This window comes from Suricata suricatta, chromosome 8 (genome assembly GCF_006229205.1).
Source record: "Suricata suricatta isolate VVHF042 chromosome 8, meerkat_22Aug2017_6uvM2_HiC, whole genome shotgun sequence".
Lineage (NCBI taxonomy): Eukaryota > Metazoa > Chordata > Mammalia > Carnivora > Herpestidae > Suricata > Suricata suricatta.
In genome coordinates, this window is record NC_043707.1 from 135,303,726 (window position 1) to 135,321,686 (window position 17,961).

A 17,961-nucleotide genomic window follows, 5' to 3' on the forward strand; every position below is an offset into this window, starting at 1 on the left:
GGGGAAGGGCAGAGAGAGAGGGAGAGAGGATCCCAAGCAGGCTCCATGCTGTCAGCACAGAGCCCGACTTGGGGTTCGAACTCACAAACTGTGAGTTCGTGACCTGAGCCGAGATCAAGAGTTGGACGCTTAAATGATTAGACCACGCAGGCGCCCCTGCTGTCTCAGGGTACTTAGAGAAGTCATAAAGGGAGGGGAGGAAAAAAAACATTGGATAAACTGAAGGCCAGTGAGCTTAGTTTTGATGATGGGCAAAATGCAAAATTCTAGAGCAGATGATCAAAGGAATGTCTGCCTTCATTTAGAAAGGGTGATCATAGGGTCAATACTGACTACTGAGGGAATGTTTCTCCCTAGTTGGTGAATTGGGTGGGCACTTGGCCATCGTGCAGTGACTTCTGACAATTTCACAATGTCTCAAGAAACTCTTACAGAGGAAACCCGGGTGGCTCAGCCAGTTAAGCATCTGACTTCGGCTCAGGTCATGATCTCACGTTCGGGAGTTCGAGCCCTGCATCGGGCTCTCTGCTGTCAGCACGGAGCCCGCTTCAGATCCTCTGTCCCCTCTCTCTCTGCCCCGCTCACTTTCTCTCTCTCAAAAATAAATAAACATGAAAAAAAAAACCCTCTTATGGGCAAAATAGTGACAAAAAGGCTGCTAGAGCTTGAAGGGCCATTAGATAATCATGTGGTACATCGAAGACACTACTTTTTAAAAGTTATTTTTTTAAGTTTATTTATTTTGAGAGAGCAAGCATGTGCATAAGTGGAGGAGGGGCAGAAAGAGAGGGAGAGAGGATTCCAAGCAGCCTTTGTGTTGTCAGCACAGAGCGCGATGTGGGGCTCAATCCCACAAACCATGAGATCATGACCTGAGCCAAAATCGAGACAGACGCTTAACCAAGTGAGCCACCCGGTGCCCCTAACGTAACGCCACTTGCGTAAGACCACACAGCGAATTAGTGGCAAGGCTTGGTATCTGTACCTGGTCTTGTGTGCCAGGTGAAGGGTCCATCGGCCACCGGTGGCTCCTGGGCGGGGTGAGGTGGGGTCCTGACAGTAGTTGGGACAGCGACCTCTGAGGGCTTTCTCTAGCCGCTTGCCAAACAGTTCTGTCCTTGGCCCTAAACCCTTTAACGTTCTATCAACAACTTGGATGAAGCCAAAGATAACTGCTTATCAACTGTGCAAATAACACAAGACTGCGAGGCCAGGCCAACATGTTGGAGTTACAGAATTGGGATCCAAATGATCTCAACAGGAAAGAATGATTGGTAGAATCCAACGAGATGAAATTTAACTGGAATACATGGAAGGTCCTGCATTTAGCTCCAAAACTAGATTGCAAAAGTAGAGAATGTGGTGGGAAAACGTGTCCAACCTCACCCATAATCAAAGAAATGCAAATTGAAGCAACCATGAGATAATCATTTTCTTTTATCAGATTGGCAGTGATTAAAAGAATTAAAATTCACCCAATTTGGTGGCTAGGGTGTGGGGAGATGGGTTCTCTCTCGTAAACCACTTGTGGGCGTATAGACAAAAACACCCTTCCTGGAAACTGATCTGGAAATATACAGCAAAAGCTACAGAATTGTACCATTTGTCCCAACAGCTTTGTGTATAGAAATGTATCCAATGACAAGTATGCAAAGATTTATGGACAAGGATATTTGTAAGGTCACCGCTAGGAACACTTTTGGAGGGAGCGTTCAGTTGGGGAATGGAAGTCATGGAGCCTCAGAAGGGTACCACACAGGTACCGTCAAATCCTTGATGCTGTAAGGAGGGAGAATTGGGGTCCTTTTAGCTCCTGAAGGCCAGGCCAGGGCTTTTTTTTTTTTTTTTTAATGTTTTTTATTTATGAGAGACAGAGAGACACAGTATGAGCAGGGGAGGGTCAGAGAGAGAGGGAGACACAGAATGGAAGACAGGCTCCAGGCTCTGAACTGGCTGTCAGCACAGAGCCCGACGCGGGGCTCAAACCCACAAACCGTGAGATCATGACGCTTAACCGACTGAGCCACCCAGGTGCCCCAGGCCAGGCCAGGACTTACATGAGATAGACGTGGCTTCGTATTATGCAGCAGATTCTAACGATTAATTCTGTTAAAAATTGGGATGGGCCGGCTGCCTTGTACATTTCCCATCGCTGGCAGATGGCCCTCCATCCAGGGTGGCAAAGAGGAGAGTCGTTGCTCTCAAGGTGTTGGGATGAAATGCTGGTCTCTGTTCCTTCCAGTGCAGAGGGGCAGTGAGTCTTTGCTGCCTTACATCATCAGAGGGTGGAGACACCACTCAGGATGAAGGTGGGTGGGTGGTCACACCAGGCTCTGCTTCCTGACACTGAATTCTGGAAATAAGGTGAGAAACCCTCTTGGAATCCATCTAGTGCCACTCTGACTGAGAGTCTGACCAGCCCCCCCCACCCCAAATCTTTTAGGAACATCTGCTGTGTATTTGGCTCTCCAGAGGTACACCTAAGGGAAGGTTTTGGCTGAGCCTGGAGAAAAGAAATAAAAGATGTGTGCTTCTTCTCACCAAATTATTCCCATTGTGTTTTGGCTTCCAGTAGACAGACCTACAGGGGAAGCATTCCACTGCTCCAATTATCCCTTTCCTCCTTTGAGTTAATTTCATCTGAATCTTTCTTTTTGTTTAAAACATTTTTTAATGTTGATTTATTTTTGAGAGAGAGGGACAGAGCACAAGTAGGGGAGAGATGCACACACACACACACACACGCACAGAATCTGACACAGGGCTTGAACCCATGAACCATGAGATCATGACCCAGATGGCTTAACTGACTAAGCTACCTAGGCACCCCTCATCTGAAACATTCAATCTGAGGGACGCCTGGCTGGCTCAGTCAGTAGAGCATATGATTCTTGATTTTGGGGTCAGGGGTTCAAGCCCCATGTTGGGTGTAGAGATTACTTAAAAATAAATAAACTTTAGGGACAGCTGAGTGGCTCCATTAAGCATCTGACTCTTGTTCTCATGATCTTACAGTTTGTGAGTTGGAAGCCCACATCGGGATCTCTGCTGTCAGCATGGAGCCCACTTCAGATCCTCTCTCTCCCTCGGCCCCTCCCCCACCCTGCTCATGCTCTCTCTTTCAAAACAAACAAACAAACAAACTTATTTTGAGGGAGAGAGCAAGAGTGGGGGAGGAATAGAGAGAGGGGGAGAGAATCCCAAGCAGGTTCTGTGTTGTCAACACGGAGCCCAATATGGACTTGAACTCACAAACTTCAAGACCATGACCTGAGCTGAAATCAGGAGCTACTGACTGAGCCACGGAGGCACCCCTACAAACATTCCTCGTTAACCCTTTACTGAGCCGTAACTGCGAGATGCTGTCCGGAAGTGACGCAGCAGTGGAGCTGGGAGTAGCCTTCCTCCAGCACCTCCGGGTGGTCAGAGCGAGCCTTTCCTAAGACAGCTCATCCCGTCACCAGCGGCAGCCCTCGTGGCCTTCAGCGCCCTGCACTCTGCTCGCCCGACGCCCAGGGTGTGTCCTGCCAAGACCCCTCACGCTGAGCCCAAGCCACCGGGCCCGTCATTTCTTCCAACTCATCACACTCCCTATAGCCATAGAGTTTCTAGACAGATTCTTTCTCCTGCCAGGAAGGTTCCGGGGTGCCCGCTCTCCTTCTTGTGCATTCTTTGGGTCTTAATTAATGCCCTGAGATGAATTGCTTCGGCTCCCCCCAATTCATGTGCAGAAATCCTAGCCCCTGCTGCCCTCCTCAGAATGGGACTGTATTTGGGGACCGAACCTTTAGTGAGGCCGTTAGGGTGGGCCCTAGTCCAATCTGACAGGTGCCTAGAGAGACACCAGGGAAGCAAGTGCACAGACAAAAGGCCGTAAGAGGACACGGTGAGAAGGTGGCCGTCTGCACGCCAAGGGGAGAGGCCCCAGAAGAAACCAAACTGGCCGACACCTTGATATTGGACTTCTACCTCCCAGGACTTCTGTTGGTTAAGCCCTCTGGCCCTGAGCTGACTAATACAGTTAAGGAGTTGTCCCCTCACGGCTGCTCTTCCCCACCCTGCCCCTGCTTCTGCTCGAGATGGCTTTCCTCCGGCACACGTCACAGTTTGCGAATAACCATTTATTTGGATGGTTATATATATGGCTATTGTCTGTACCCTTTCCTCAGGTCACAGACTCAGGGGAGCAAGGACACCTGTGCAGTTAGGGTCTCGGGCGTGTTTCAGGGCTTCTGCTCATGTAGGAGCCTGTTCCATACTGTTGGGTGACACTGAAGTATTGTTTTGCCAGCATTAAAAATGAGGCTGTTGAGGCTCTGAAAGGTTAACTTTCCTAAGGGTCACAAAGCAGCTAAGTGGCAGAGCAGGGCAGGAACCCAGCCCCCTACAGCTCTGGCTCTCAACCACGACATGACACTCTGATTTTTAAATTTTTTTTGGAATCTTAATCACCCGGCTGAGGTAGGGTTTGTCAGTTTCCTCCACTATATTCCTCTTTTCCTCAGTTCCTACCTGTCCGATTTTGAAGTGTATCTATTCACTCAATAGACACTTACTGAGCACCTCGAACATGCCAGCTTCTATCTAGGACTTGGGAACATGGTAATGACAAAAGAAACAAAATCGCTGCCTTCCCATAGAGCAGGACATCAAATAAGAAAACTATATGGTATATTAGGAGGCAATAAATGCAATGGATCTCCATGAGAGTGAGGAACTGGGGAGTCAGAATAGTAATTTAAGATCAGGAGGTTAGAGAAGGGGTCTTTTTGAGTAAGGACTGTTTGAGCCAAGCCTTGGAGGAGGTGAGGGAGGGAGCCCTGTGGATATCTGAGGACAAGTTCCTTGCAGAGGTAAAAGCAAGTTCAGTGTCCCAGAAATAGAAATAAGCCTGGAAAATGGCCCACGTGGCTCGAGTAAAGTGACTACTGGAGTCCCAGTTAGGAGAGGGGCTCAGCCAGGTTCCAGAACCTGGTGGTGGGGGCCATTTCTGGCCATGGTACACTCAGTGAGAAGGGGGTCTTTGGAAGGTCTTCACAGAGGAGCCACCTGATATGACTTTTAACAGAATTACTCAGGCTGTCATGTGAACGCAGACCTAGAAAGAGAGGGTAGAAGGCAGAACCTAGGAGACCAGTGAGGAGGCCATTGCAATAACCCATGTGAGAGATGATGGGGACTTGGTCCAAGATGGTGTCAGTCTTTTTGAAGAATAAGCCAATAGGATTAACCAATAGGACACATTGAATGTGGGATGAAGGAGTTCTCAAGGTTTGGGGCCTGAGAAGCTGGAAGGGTGGAGGTACCATTATAAAGAACACAGGTAGAGCAGGCTTTGGTGGGAAAACTGAGGAATTTCGCTCTAGATGGGAATTTGAGCTTGCCTACTAGGCATTCACGTTTCGATGCTAAATAAGTAGTTGCATATTCAAGTATGGAGGTTCAAAGGAGAGGACCAGGCTCTCAGCACAAACAGATGGTCTTTAAAGTCATGAAACTAAATGAAATCGCTTAAGATATTAAGTGAAAAGAGAGAGAAGGCCAAGGAGCCAGTCCCAGAGGGGCACTGCCTCATTTAGAGGTCAGGGAAAAGGGGAGGAACCAGCCAGTGAGATGGAGAAATAGGAGCCAGGAGGCAGCAGGAAACCAAGTGTGTGGTCCCACCAGCTAAGTGAATGAAGTGTTCGATGGAGGAGAGGGTGATAATTGTTTCAAATGTTGCTGATAGAGCAGATAAGAAGAAACGGAGTGTGCCCGGGGAGGGTACAGCGGGAAGAGAGCTAGAGACGCGAATATCTGCAGTCTTTTAAGGAGCTTTGATATTCGGAAAAAGGGAGAGAGATGAGCTGGGAGCTATAGGGAGAAGTAGAGTCATTAGAAGGTTTTCTTAGAAAGAAATCATATATGTTGCTTATGGGAAAGATCTCATTGAGGAGAAACAGGCTAAAAAGGTTAGTTCACTCTTGGCGCTCCGTCTACTGGGTCAGATTCTTCTTCCCACCAGATGCTACTTAAGTGATAAATTTAAGCCTTATCCGATCCCGTCTAGGGCAGTTTGAATTTCTACATTATTGGGGCCAGAGGCACATCGGAGATTTACGACCTTAGGTGAAAAAGTCTGTCCAAATGCACTCTGGGCTCTGACTCTGACTTTGGGGGTTCCCGGGAACCTTCCGCCCTCACAGCGCGACAGCGTCCCAGTTGCCATAGGAACCCGCGCCGCTAGCGCCCCTCGGGGCCTCCGCGCTCTTCCCAAACCTCACCAACGCAGCTGCGCGGTTCTCCTCCAATCGCGTCTCAGAGGCGGGGCTCGACGCGCCGTCTCCACGGCAACGCCTTTGCCCCGACCGCGCTTGCGGCTGCGGCACCGCGGGGAGGCGCGCTCGGATGACGCCACGCATCCGCGCCGCTTGCGTGACGTCACCTTGGCTCCGAGGAGGGCCCCTCGGACCTGCAGAGGTGAAAGCGAATCGCGCGTCAGACGCCGCGTGGGCGTGGCCTCAGGTTGGGGCGTCTGTGGCTCTTACACACCTAGTCGTGAGCGAGTGCGGTCAAGGGCGGCTCGCCGCTGCGCCTTTACTTTTTCCTGGGAAATCGTCGGAGATGCTGCGGTCCCATCCGGCTCTCTCGGAAGCTCTCTTGAGGGCACGTATCCGAGAATCAGACAATTCAGTCCCTTGTCGTCGGCATCTTACGGCTCCTGGTGCAGTCCTCGTAGAATCCATAATGCCGCTTACCAGTCCGAAAATGCTAGTTAAATTCCCAGATTGCTTTTGCCAGCAAGTTTCCTTAGCAGCCCATCTCCTTTTCTAAACCGGTGCTTCTCAGATCAGCAAGCAAAGTGTTTGGCTCTGGTTGCAAAGTAAGGGTAGCTAGACCTCCCACTGAGGGCCTCCGAATTTCTCCGAGTCAGGATTTGAACTTTGGAGGGCTTGAGACTTCTCTGGACTGCTTGTGGTCCTTTTCAGGTTTTTAGCCAGGATCCAGACGGTCGACCTGGCTGAGTAAAGGAGCTCCGGGTAAATGCAGTGTCACTGTTCTGAAACTTACGAAGCTGCCGCTTCTGTCCCGCCCAGTGCTGTCCCTGGGCACACAGTGATGATGACAGTCCCTGCCTGCAATGAGAACTCATTTCGTTGATTAATTCAAGAAACATTTGTTGGCCATCAACTTGTGTGCTAGGCACAGTTTAGATGATTACTGTTCATAGAAGGAATGAAGTGGATTTAGGATCTAGCATGTGGCTCCAAGTCAGATTTGATTTTGAGCCCTGGCTCTGCTCAGTGATGGGGGGGGGGGGTGCGTTCACATCCCCTCTGGACCTTGATTTCCTTATTTCTAAAAATGGGCATAATAATGCCTACCTGCTAAAGGTGACTGATAAGAGTTAAACCTCAGGCTACAGTTGGGGTGGGGGGAGATTTTCTTCCTATTTGCTGATGTTTCTTCCCTTCTCAGTCCCGGACTATCTCCAGCCATCCTCGGAGGACACTGCCACGGGTGCAAAACGGCCTCCTGACCAGTGCACAGCCTCAGACGTCGTCCACAGATTCAACTCAAATTGTTTTAAAAACAGCTCTTGCGCAGACTCTGCTTTCTGTGGGTCTGTGTGCTGAGGCAAAGTTATATTTAGGCAGAGCCCTCCTACCTCAGCCCCAAGAAAGCTCGAAAACCACCTAAGTCCAAAAGGAAAAAACAATCCCTTTTTTCAAGTGCATGGTGTCTTGAAGCCAAACATGTGCCGGTGTGTTGGAGGGTGGCCTGGGAGGTTGGGTCAGGTCCTGGGTCACTGTCTGGGGAGGGAGGAGGCACCGTCAGGGTTGGGGAGCGAGTGTCTGGCTCCGTTGTCACCACAGGCCTGTGGTTTCCAGCCCTGTCTGCATCCACGTCCCACTAAACAACAGTGGGAAAGCAAGCCGACTTGTACCCCAGCGGACACACACACACACACAAACACACACACACACACACACCCAGACATGCACAGCCTGCAGAGGAAGTGGGGCACCAGATGTTCTGGGTTTCCTGTTCGATGCTTCCACAGCTGGTCGAGTCTGTGGTTGTGGTTTGTCTGTCTCGGGCTCATGTGAGAGACAAAAGCTGGGCTGACGGGAAACCTCCCCTCTGGCCCCCCCTTCCTCAGCTCTAACTGATCAGTCACACGGAAACCTGGCAGGTCAGACATTTCCTGAAACACCCAGAGCCTGGATTCTCCCAGGAGGAGGCTGAATCCCCTGTGTCTGGGAAGCAGCAGCCGCTGGGCCGAGGGGCAGCCCTCACAGAACTAGGGGGGGACAGAGACATCTCTGAGTTGACTGTTCATAGAGAGCCCCGTCCCTGCTGGACAGAGCGAGGCTGAGGCCAGGCTGCTACGGTTACCAGTCTGGTGCCTGGCATAAAGCAGCCGCTCAGAAACTCTCAGCACAGGGAGAAGCAAACGAGGCACGGGGAACGTCTCTGGGGGCTGGATCTCAGAGCTCCCGCTGGCCCTCCCTTCTTATGAAGGCGTTGGAGTCAAACAGACAAGGGTCTGCACCATATCCGTGCCCCTGGTTTGCTGCGAGGGATCCTGCCTCTCTGGACCTGGTTTCCTCACCTGTAAAACGGAGACGGTCCTGTCTTGTCCTATTTCACAAATGTGTGAGGCCCAATGAGATGCGTGCGTTTGCTCAGTGAGCAGTCTTGTGCGTAGTAACTGCTCAATAAATGCCGGTTCCCTTTTGTCTTTGGAACACTGCAGTTTATTTAAGGATGCACCAAAAAAGCAAGCAAGGACACCAAGCAACCAAGGTACTAATCCAGGACAACCACCTGGTGGGGCAGTGGAGCAAGGGTACTGGCACCCAGTACTCCACTGAGTGGAGTCAGTACCCAAGGAGGGGGGATGAGGACGCTGGCAGACGGGGCTGGGGCTGCCCCGGGGGGCAGCACCCAGTGTCTTCCTCTGGGCATGGAGGAGGCTAAGTATCGGGCGGTTCGGGGGCAGAACAGGTAGGGTTCTCCACCCTCTAGCTCAGTAGTGATATTAATCGTTACGGTTGCTGTTCAGGCCGAACTTGGACCTGGGCCCAGGAACCCTGCCCTGAGTCCCAGCTTCCGACAGGCTCCCCTGTGGCCCTCCTCCAGCTGTAGCCATCCCTGGGCGTTGGAGGTGTTCCCAGCCAGCTATTGGCTCCAGCACTTAGAAGCCAGCTCTGCAGCCTTGGGCAAGTTACTTCACCTCTCTGTGCCTCCGTTCCCTCGTTTATGAAACGGGCACGATAATAACCATGTCGCCAGGCAGTCGTGATGATTGTGTGAGTGGATGTGTGTGGAGACTCCGAAGAGCTGCGGGCAGGTGCTCAGGGATCCTTCGATGTTGACTGTCGGCTGCCCAAACACACTGCATTCTCACAGCGACGCGACCACGGGTGGATTCCGTGACGCGTCCCGTCCCGCAGATGAGACCACGAAGCTCAGGGAGACGGAGTCAGTGTTGCGGGTTCGCACAGGTGGTGAGTAAGACGGGCTGGGACTTCGCTCCGGTTCTTTCTCACGGGTGAGGTTTTAACCACCTCCCGTGGCTGCAGTGTTTTTTCTTCTCGGGGCACTTCCCTCCCCACCCAAACCCCTGCCCCCCAGGATGCTCAGCCTCTTCCTGACTCCAGGACTTCACCCCTGCAAGTCTCCAGCTGGATTTCAGCTCTCAGGGCACGGCCTTGACTCCTGACTAGTATTTTCCCTGCGGAAACTTACCTCGCAGAGTGATTTCTTACAAGTAGTGGTTCCAGGCGGGGCGGGGAAGAGCCCGAGTTAATTCATCAGACCGTCTCCAGTGATTCTAGGACCAATTTGGATTTTAATGCAAAGAAATGGCTCTCTGGGGAGAACTGCACACAGAGCCGTTGTTGGCATTTTAGTTGGGGGGGTGGCCCTTTGCTATGCACTCAAATCCCCCCACTCTGGCGCCAGCTTCATCTGATTCGGGAGGCAGCGAGGGGTGGCACCAGGGCTCCCAAACTTAGTGTAATTACCGCCATGGGGCTTTGGAAACGCAGATTCCCAGGCTCCGTCTTAGTCTGAGAGGTGCATTTAGAGAAGTACTGGTATTGTGGTAAGAGACGCAAGACCTAAGTTCAAGTTCTTTAATGAGCTGTGCAGCCTCGGCAGCACGTTAAATCCTTCTGAGCGAGTCAGTGTCCTGGACTTGAGAGTCGGAATTAGGACTCTCTCGTGCCCCTCGTGGGGGATCACCAGTGAGAGAGCCCTGTGCCCTGTTAAATGCTTTGGGGTGTGAGAGAGGTGTGGGTGTTCAACCGAGCGCTGCAGAGACCTTCAGAGGAAGGCGTGGACCCAGGCCCGAGCTGCAGGGAGGTCCCCAAATCTCTGGTGAGATAGGAGCCCCTGAATATCCCCTCATAAGCACTCCTTTGGGGGAAGGCTGCCGGCCGAGCCCCTGCACGCTGACCTCTCACCCCCTGGGTCCCAGTGACTGAACACAATAGAAGTTTATTCCTCGCTCGACCCGTAGGTCCCAGCGGGCCAGCAGGTAGGGACACAGGCCAACAGGAGCTCTGTCCTGTAGCTACAGCATCTGGAACACGCAGCTTCCAGGGGCCCAGCGGCTGGGGAAGAGAGCCTGCAGGATGCGGCACAGGCTTTTTACTGCCTTGGCCTGACAATGACACTCATCCTTTCTGTTCCCTTCCATTGGCCCAAGCGAGTCACACGGCCCAGCTCGGACAAGCAGGGGAGCACATGGGGTATTGGGTGAGCATAATTGTTCCTGCCCCAGGACATTTGCAGCAGGAGGAGATCTGAAAACCCTGGGTCCAGATTTCCAGCTTGGGCACAGAGACCCCCACGTCTCTGTTGAGTGGCTCTCACACCTACATTCTGAGAGGCTCAGGTTTCTGGCGTTGTGGAGCGCCACTTTGTTTGAGAAGGTGGGTGTCCCCCAGCAGGCCAAGAGTGACCCTCAGGAGCTCCCAGGGTCCTGTGAGTGCTGGGAGGGAGGCTGCCACGGCCAAGGGGCGGCATGTCCAGCTGCCGACCCCACGGGCAGCCCTAGCACTCTGTGCAGCGGGCAGCTCAATGCAACACAAATGTCTTTGGAAATGGAGAACACTAGGCTGGAACCCAGCAATTTGGGGCACCGTTTTCTGGAGCACATGGCTTGGGAATTTGCCTTCAGAAATGTTTCATTCCTAGAGTGTCGGTGGATAAATGGCACTTATTTGTTTAACCTCAAATCAAGCCACAGCCCCCATTTCTGGGCTGATTTGAAAGGGTTGTTTTAAAATAGCTGAACAAGCCGAAAATCATGGGTCTAGGTTGCTGGAATGGCTTTGCAGAAAGCGGCGGGCTCAGGAAGTTCCTTAATTTTCCATAGAATGTGACGGGGAGGAGCAGGGAGGAGGGGAGGGGGCAGAGCCTGGCCCCTCTCCTGGAAGATGACACACTGGCTAGACTGTCTCTGCGGTGGGTTCAACCTTTGACCTGGCTCGTTTCGGGGTGGGGAGAAATCTGGAAGCTTCTTTTGTGAGGTCTTCTCTGTTGTTTGTCTGACCAGCCTCTACTTCCCCTGTTTCGGTGATAGGATGTCTCTGTCCTTAGGAGAACCTGGTCCGTTGGTTTAAGGCAGGGCTGACTCAGTGACGTAAGTGTCTAACTGATGGTCCGGACGGTGGCGTGGGGGAAGGCCTGCTCTGTAGCATTTGCCGATTTCCATGGTGTAAATACTCTCCCCATTGCCAGCTTCAAGCTGTAAATGTCACTTGACTGAACAGCCAGCCCTCACAAGCCCATCACTGGTGCTGATTTTACCCCATCCAGGAAATGGGCGCATGTCCATGAGATGCCTTCTCAGAGCCCTTAAGGGTTGTCACAGGAGACCGGCTCTACCCCCTTGGCATTGCTAAGTAGATAGGATGTTAATCCGGGGGTGTCGGCAGCTGTCTTGCCAGTCAGAGGGGGAGAATTGGTTTGAGAGAGAAAGGACACTCCCGGCGTCACTTGAACTCCTGAATCCAGCCATACCTGAAGCTGGTCTATTCACAAACCTTCCGGTTGTACACATCAGTATTTCCCCTTCTTTGCCCCAGTAGTGTGACTTGAGTTCCTCCCAGCTGCCAATAAAAATGCCACGAGAGGGGCGCCGGGGTGTCTCAGTTGGTTAAGTGTCCAACTTCGGCTCAGGTCATGATCTCATGGTTTGTGGGTTCAAGCCCCGCATCGGGCTCTGTGCTGACAGCTAGTTCAGAGCCTGAAGCCTGCTTCAGATTCTGTGTCTCTTTCTCTCTGCTCCTCCCCTGTTCACTCTCTATCTCTCAAAAATAAATAAATGTAAAAAAAAAAAATTAAAAAAAATGCCACGAGAAACACAAAGGGTCACCCTTAGGAAGCCAGTAAAACAGATGCGGTGCTTGTCTCCTGACTGTGGGGTGATTTCATGGGCGTCCACATCTGCCGGGACCCCACGGACTGTATACATTCGTGGGTGAAGTTCACTGTCAGTAGATTACCTCTCAGCTGCGGTGTTAAAAATGCAGATCGGGGTCTGTGTAGGGGTGGGTGGGAGTGGCCTTTTCCTTATTTAATTCTGCCAGGCAAAGGTTTGGGCAGGAAAAGAAAATGAAAGTAGGATAGGCACCGCTCACATCAACTGGTTCTTCCTCTGACCTGTAGCATGATTTATATCCACCCGCCCACATAGCACCGGGACTTCTTGGAGAAGCAGCAGAGGGAAGAAGGAGGGACGGAGGAAGGAAGGATGGAAGGAAATGGCTCTCTTGGAAGTGGGCAGAGGCAGAGTTCTTCCCATCTGACGCTGGGCGTTGTCGCCTCTGGAAAGCCCTGGAAACCAGCCCGAGCTCCCCTTAGCCTCCCATACCTGAAACGGTGACAAAAGAAAGCACGTGGGCCCAGCAGCATGTTGCCTGGTGCCCCTTTGAGAAGGAGTTGAAACAAACCTGATACAAACCCGCTCTTCCTTTTTATCTCTGGAGTCTGGGGGAGGGTGGGCTCCAAGACTGCAAAGGAGAGAGCCTACATGGGTGCCCAAGTCCCAGCCTCGGTCCTGGCTTAGGGCTCTGAGGCTTCTGGCTGACACCCCACCCCCCACCGCCAGCCCCCACCAGTTGCTCAGGGGCACCCAGGACGACATCTCGTCTCCCACACTGCCAGCTTAGTCATCAATGGGGCTGAGAAACAGCATTGGTAACAGTGGCTACGGCTACTTCTGTGAGACCGTTGGGCCGCCCACCCTGTGTTCGGCTCTACGGGCACGAGCCAGCTTCGTTTTCACAATCCTAGAGGTAAAGTCTCTGACACTTACACAGATGAGGGAGCTGATGCTCAGAGAGGTTAAGTAATTTGCCTGGGGTCACACAGCGAAGAGGAGGCATCGCTGGGTCTTAACTCGGGTCTGTCTGGCCCCAAGCCTGCCTCCTGTGACTACAGAGCACAAAGCGGAGGGGACTGCATTTGTCTTTCTCACCTCGTGGCACTGAATTCACAATAATCAGCCCCAAACGAGGCGAGCCATCCTAGGCCAGATGAATTCCACACACCTGCTGTGGGGGTGGGAGTGCCTTGGGCACCGTCACCGGGGTGGAGGTTTCCCGATGCCCCGATCTCCACCTGCACCCTCCCCACGGAGGTCCTGGGGCGATTACTAGGGGCGTAGGAGGGAGACCGCAGCCACTGGCTCGCCCGGAGACGGACACAGGTGCGGCTCCGAGTGCCCAGGTCCCTCCCGCTGGACCCTCCGCGTCCCTGCCAGCCCTTCCCTGACTGCTTCAGGGAAAAAACCCTCTTTGGCTGAAATGTCAGCTGGGTTCCAGGTTCTGGCCTGGGCTGGTTGGGCGCGGTGGATGGATGGAATGGGTCGTAGGAAGAGAGGTGTGGAGGGCGAGGGGGAGAGGGGAGAAGGAGGAGCGGATGGATGTGAAGTGGCGGGGTGGATGTGGACTGAGAGCAGGGGAGGTCCGTGAACTCAGTGGGAAGGATGGAGGCTGGAAGGCAGGGAGGGGGAGGCGCCCCCCACTGCCATCCCCCACCCGAGGCTGGATCGGAAAAGAACACCAGAGCCCTTAGAGCAGAGAGAGAACAGAGCAGAGTTATAAAACAGGTGTAAAGTGTTTGAAAATGGTGGTAAAACATGAGTGACCCGTGCGACCCTGTTCTTGGGGAGGGCCCAGGGTCCCCGGGAGGGGAGGGCGGGGCTGCCCCAGTTTGGGGATGAGTGTCTGCTTTCAGGTGGCTTCTTGCCACCGTCTGGGCGTGTCTGTGAGCCGCAGGAAGCCAGGTGGGGTGGCGGCCCCGCTGGGTTTGGGCTTTGTCATCTGGGGGGCACAGAGAGCAGCCCCGGGTCACTCAGCCCCAGAGAGCCGTCCTAGGCACCGGGCATGGGAGGTGTTGGTCATGATGCTCCTCCAGCCCTTCCGTTTACCGGGCAGTCACTATCTGTGTGACTGGCACAAGGCGCCCTCGGCTTAGCATGCGTTAGGTCATCGAATTTGCCCAGTAAGGAGGCACTGTGCCTGTAGGTAGGGAAACTGAGGCTCAGAGTTGAGTCTCCTACGAGGTAACAAGTGATGGACCCGGGTCATCCCCCTCCACCGATGTCCATGAGCAGCTTGTCACCCTGTCTCCATGGAGGGGGGAGGGGGGCAGGAGCCAAGGCAGGGGCTACAGCTGCTGGGGGCCTGACCTCTGACCCCGGGCAGCGGCTCCCTGCCAGCGAGGCTGATGGACCGGGAGTGCCCCGTGTATGTAAGCAAGTGCTGTGTGTGAGTGAGTGTGCGTGGGTGGGAGCATGTGCCGTGTGCACCGGAGCGTGGGCTGCGTGTGCGTGGCTGCGTGTGAGGCAGGAGCCTGCATTGTGAACGTGGGAAGGTGGGAGTCCAAGATGGTGGAGGAGAGGGTGTGCGTGCAGCTCTGGGCAGGAGCGGGACCCCCAGTCGGCCTACGGCAGGAAGTTGCTCGCCCTGCGTGTTCGTGTTCGTGTTGGACGGTGGCTATGGTCCCTGGGCCCAGCCGAGATGCTGTGGTCTCCATGGAAAAGTGGGAGCCTGGGAGGGAGGTGAGGCGGCCTGAAGACTTGAGGAGGGGCCTGGGTTGGGGCAGAAATGCCCCCAGACACTGGAGAATAATGGGGGGGGGGCTTTGCCTCCTGTCCCTAGGGACATGTGCCCACGAGGGACTGACTCGGTCCATCATCCGCCTGGCATCTCATTGCTTTTTCACCTCCTGGGCTCCCTGCTCGGGCTCTAACCTCAGCCCAGGGCCCCCCGAGCCGCCCGCCTGGGGCCCCCAAGCTGCCTGCCCTGGGACCCAGCCTCCCTCTGCTTAGTCAGGGGGAGCGCTGCCTTTGAAGAGGTTGAAGAGGCAGCCGCCACTTCATCTTCGAGAAGCCTTCCCACCCATGGTGCAAGGGGTTTCTCCCTTGTGGTTCCATCTGCTCGTTTGTGCAGATCTGAGCTCCCAACCGCTGTGAGCAATCTCTCGATTCTCTTCAGCCTCTGCGGCATCCTGGCCGGCGTGGCTGGGGCCGGGCTCACCGGCCAGTCGTCACCAGTGCGGGCTGGGGAGAGGCGCCCGGAGAAAGCTCGCTCCCGTGTTTCTCCTGATACCGTGCGTTAGGACTAAAGAGGGGGACACCAGTGTGGTCCCGGGTCACTGCGTCGTGTCGCGTATGGCAGCTGGAAATGTAAAAATTTGACTGCATCTGGAAATTTAAGACTCCTAAGAACGCAAAAGACTTGAGGCACGTGGATGGCTCGGTCGGCTGAGCATCTGACTTCAGTTCAGGTCATGATATCAGGGTTTGGGAGTTTGAGCCCCGCATCGGGCTTGCTGCTGTCAGCGCAGAGCTTGGATCCTCTGTCCCTACCCCTGTGCCCCTCCCTTGCTCACATGCCACATGCACGTGCTCGTGCTCTCTCTCTCTCTCTCTCTCTCAAATAAATCAACATTAAAAAAAGGTAAAGAAATGTGTTTAAAAAGACTTTTTCATGTGAAGATGTTTGCAGCAGTGTTATTTATAATAGTGAAGAACTGGAAACCTACCTACATATGCAAATTTGGAGAACAGCTAAATGGATAGTGTATCATGTACACATAAGTAGCAGATAGACTTTTAAAAAATGTTTATTTTTGAGGAAGAGGGAGGGGCAGAGAGAGAGGGAGATGCAGAATCCAAAGCAGGCTCCAGGCTCTGAGCTGTCAGCACAGAGCCCGATGTGGGGCTCGAACCCCTGAATGTGAGTTCATGACCTGAGAGGAAGTTAGATGCTTAACCAACTGAGCCACCCAGGAGCCCCAGCAGACAGACATTTTGGAAAATGCTGATGAGGCCTTGTTGGTCCCATCGGAAAGTTCTGTAACAATACAAAACGATTATAACTATGTGAAACATACACCCCCCCCCCCCATCTAGAATGGCTGTGCAGAAGGGACGGCGACATGTTAATGGTTAACAGTTACTTTGGGTGATTTCTAATATCTCCCTTTCACTTTTATAACAAGCATGAATACTCACACCAAGATTAATCATACCTCAATACTCTTTTTTCTTGTCTTGAAAGTCGTATTTATTTTTGGTAAAACAATCCAATAAGGATAAGAAGAAAATAAACGTAGTGACATTTTGTGTATTTCCTTCTAGTCCTTTCTCCATGCATATTTCCACATCTATAAATAGACACGTGGTTGACTAGGGAAGAAAAATCCCAAGGAATTTTGGAGGCATTCTCTCCGGGCTCGGAGGTCCCATTGGCCTGGGAGTCTCCCGTGTCTGGGCAGTTAGGCCACTGGCCCGGGCTTATAGGGCGAGAGGTGCTCCCTGCCCAGAGTCTCGGGCCAAGGGGAGCCCACCACTTTCAAACTGGGAGCCTCCCTTGGGAACCAACTTGTTGGTCCGCTGCCCAGAGGCAGCCCCACCTTCTCCACTGCCATTAAAGGGACAGCAAAGCAATCAGTCTGCTAATTAATCCTGACTTTTGCAAGTCTGGACTCCCCAACCAGTGGGAGACCTGCTATTTTCAAGTGGTTTGGGCAGTCATCTCTGTTCCATAGGTTGGCCAATCAACAGCAGATTTGGCCCTGGAGTTTTGGTGGGGTCAGGCTCTGTTTGGCCCCCTCCTGCCTTGCCCTGCCTGCTTAGCTGGGGACTCTTGCCCCAGGGCTTTGCCAAGGCCACTGCCCTGGCTCCCTGGGAATCTGCTAGCAGGATTCAGGTGGCCCTATAGGGCCGTGAGCTCCTTTACCCCCACAGTCTGGGCCAGCCTAACACCACCCTTGCCCTCCAGGACTGGGGCTTCCCCTCGCCCTTGATCTCAGGGAAAGTGGTGCCTGTGCCCTTCCTAGGAAGTGCCCTGCACCCTGGGGAGGGAAGGGAATAAAGGAGGCGGGGGGGGGGGGAGAGGATGAGGAAGCGTGTTTTCAGCATCCCTTCGAACCCGCCGCCCCCATCTCCTCCCTCTCCCCAAGTCCCATCCTGTGGCCACATCTGCCGCCGTGAATAAGCTGGTGTGATTCAGAGCTTCTCCGTTCCGTCCACACCCTCCTCCGTCCCCTGCTCCCATCTCACCCCCACCACCCCAGCCTCTCCGGACCTTTGTGATCACCACAGCTGGGTTTCTGTCTTGGTCAGAGGGGAACATGAATCAAGAGTCACTGGGCTATGCCCTGAGCCCAGTCTCCTTCGCGCAGTCTGTTTCCACTTAGAAGGCAAAACAGGTCGGGCTGGCCAAGCCCTGCTTGCTGGGTCAGGGTGAGGACAGGGTGGGGAGGCCGGGCTGGGGACCAGGGCAGGGGTAGGAGGGTGGGATGAGGGCACCCGGTGATGCCATCTGCACTGCCCTCCAGCGCCTGGCGTGGGACCAGGCACACGAGGCTCTCGGGAGCATTTCTGCAGAACAGACACTCATCCAAGCCCCAAGGGGACATCGTGTGAGATACGGTCACGATCTTATTTTT

At 53.5% G+C, this 17,961-nt stretch overlaps 1 long non-coding RNA gene across 2 annotated transcripts; it reads right to left on the bottom strand.

Annotated features, from left to right (window-relative positions):
• Window positions 1-1,419: 1,419 nt before the first annotated feature.
• On the bottom strand, window positions 1,420-7,031 carry LOC115300182. Of its 2 annotated transcripts, none has more exons than XR_003912533.1 (3): window positions 6,532-7,031; window positions 2,058-2,353; window positions 1,420-1,779 (listed from the first exon to the last, which is right to left on the bottom strand). It is a non-coding gene; the product is annotated as an uncharacterized LOC115300182 (long non-coding RNA). The 2 variants fall into 2 exon arrangements; XR_003912532.1 differs by lacking the exon at window positions 6,532-7,031 and adding an exon at window positions 6,104-6,419.
• Window positions 7,032-17,961: the final 10,930 nt, after the last annotated feature.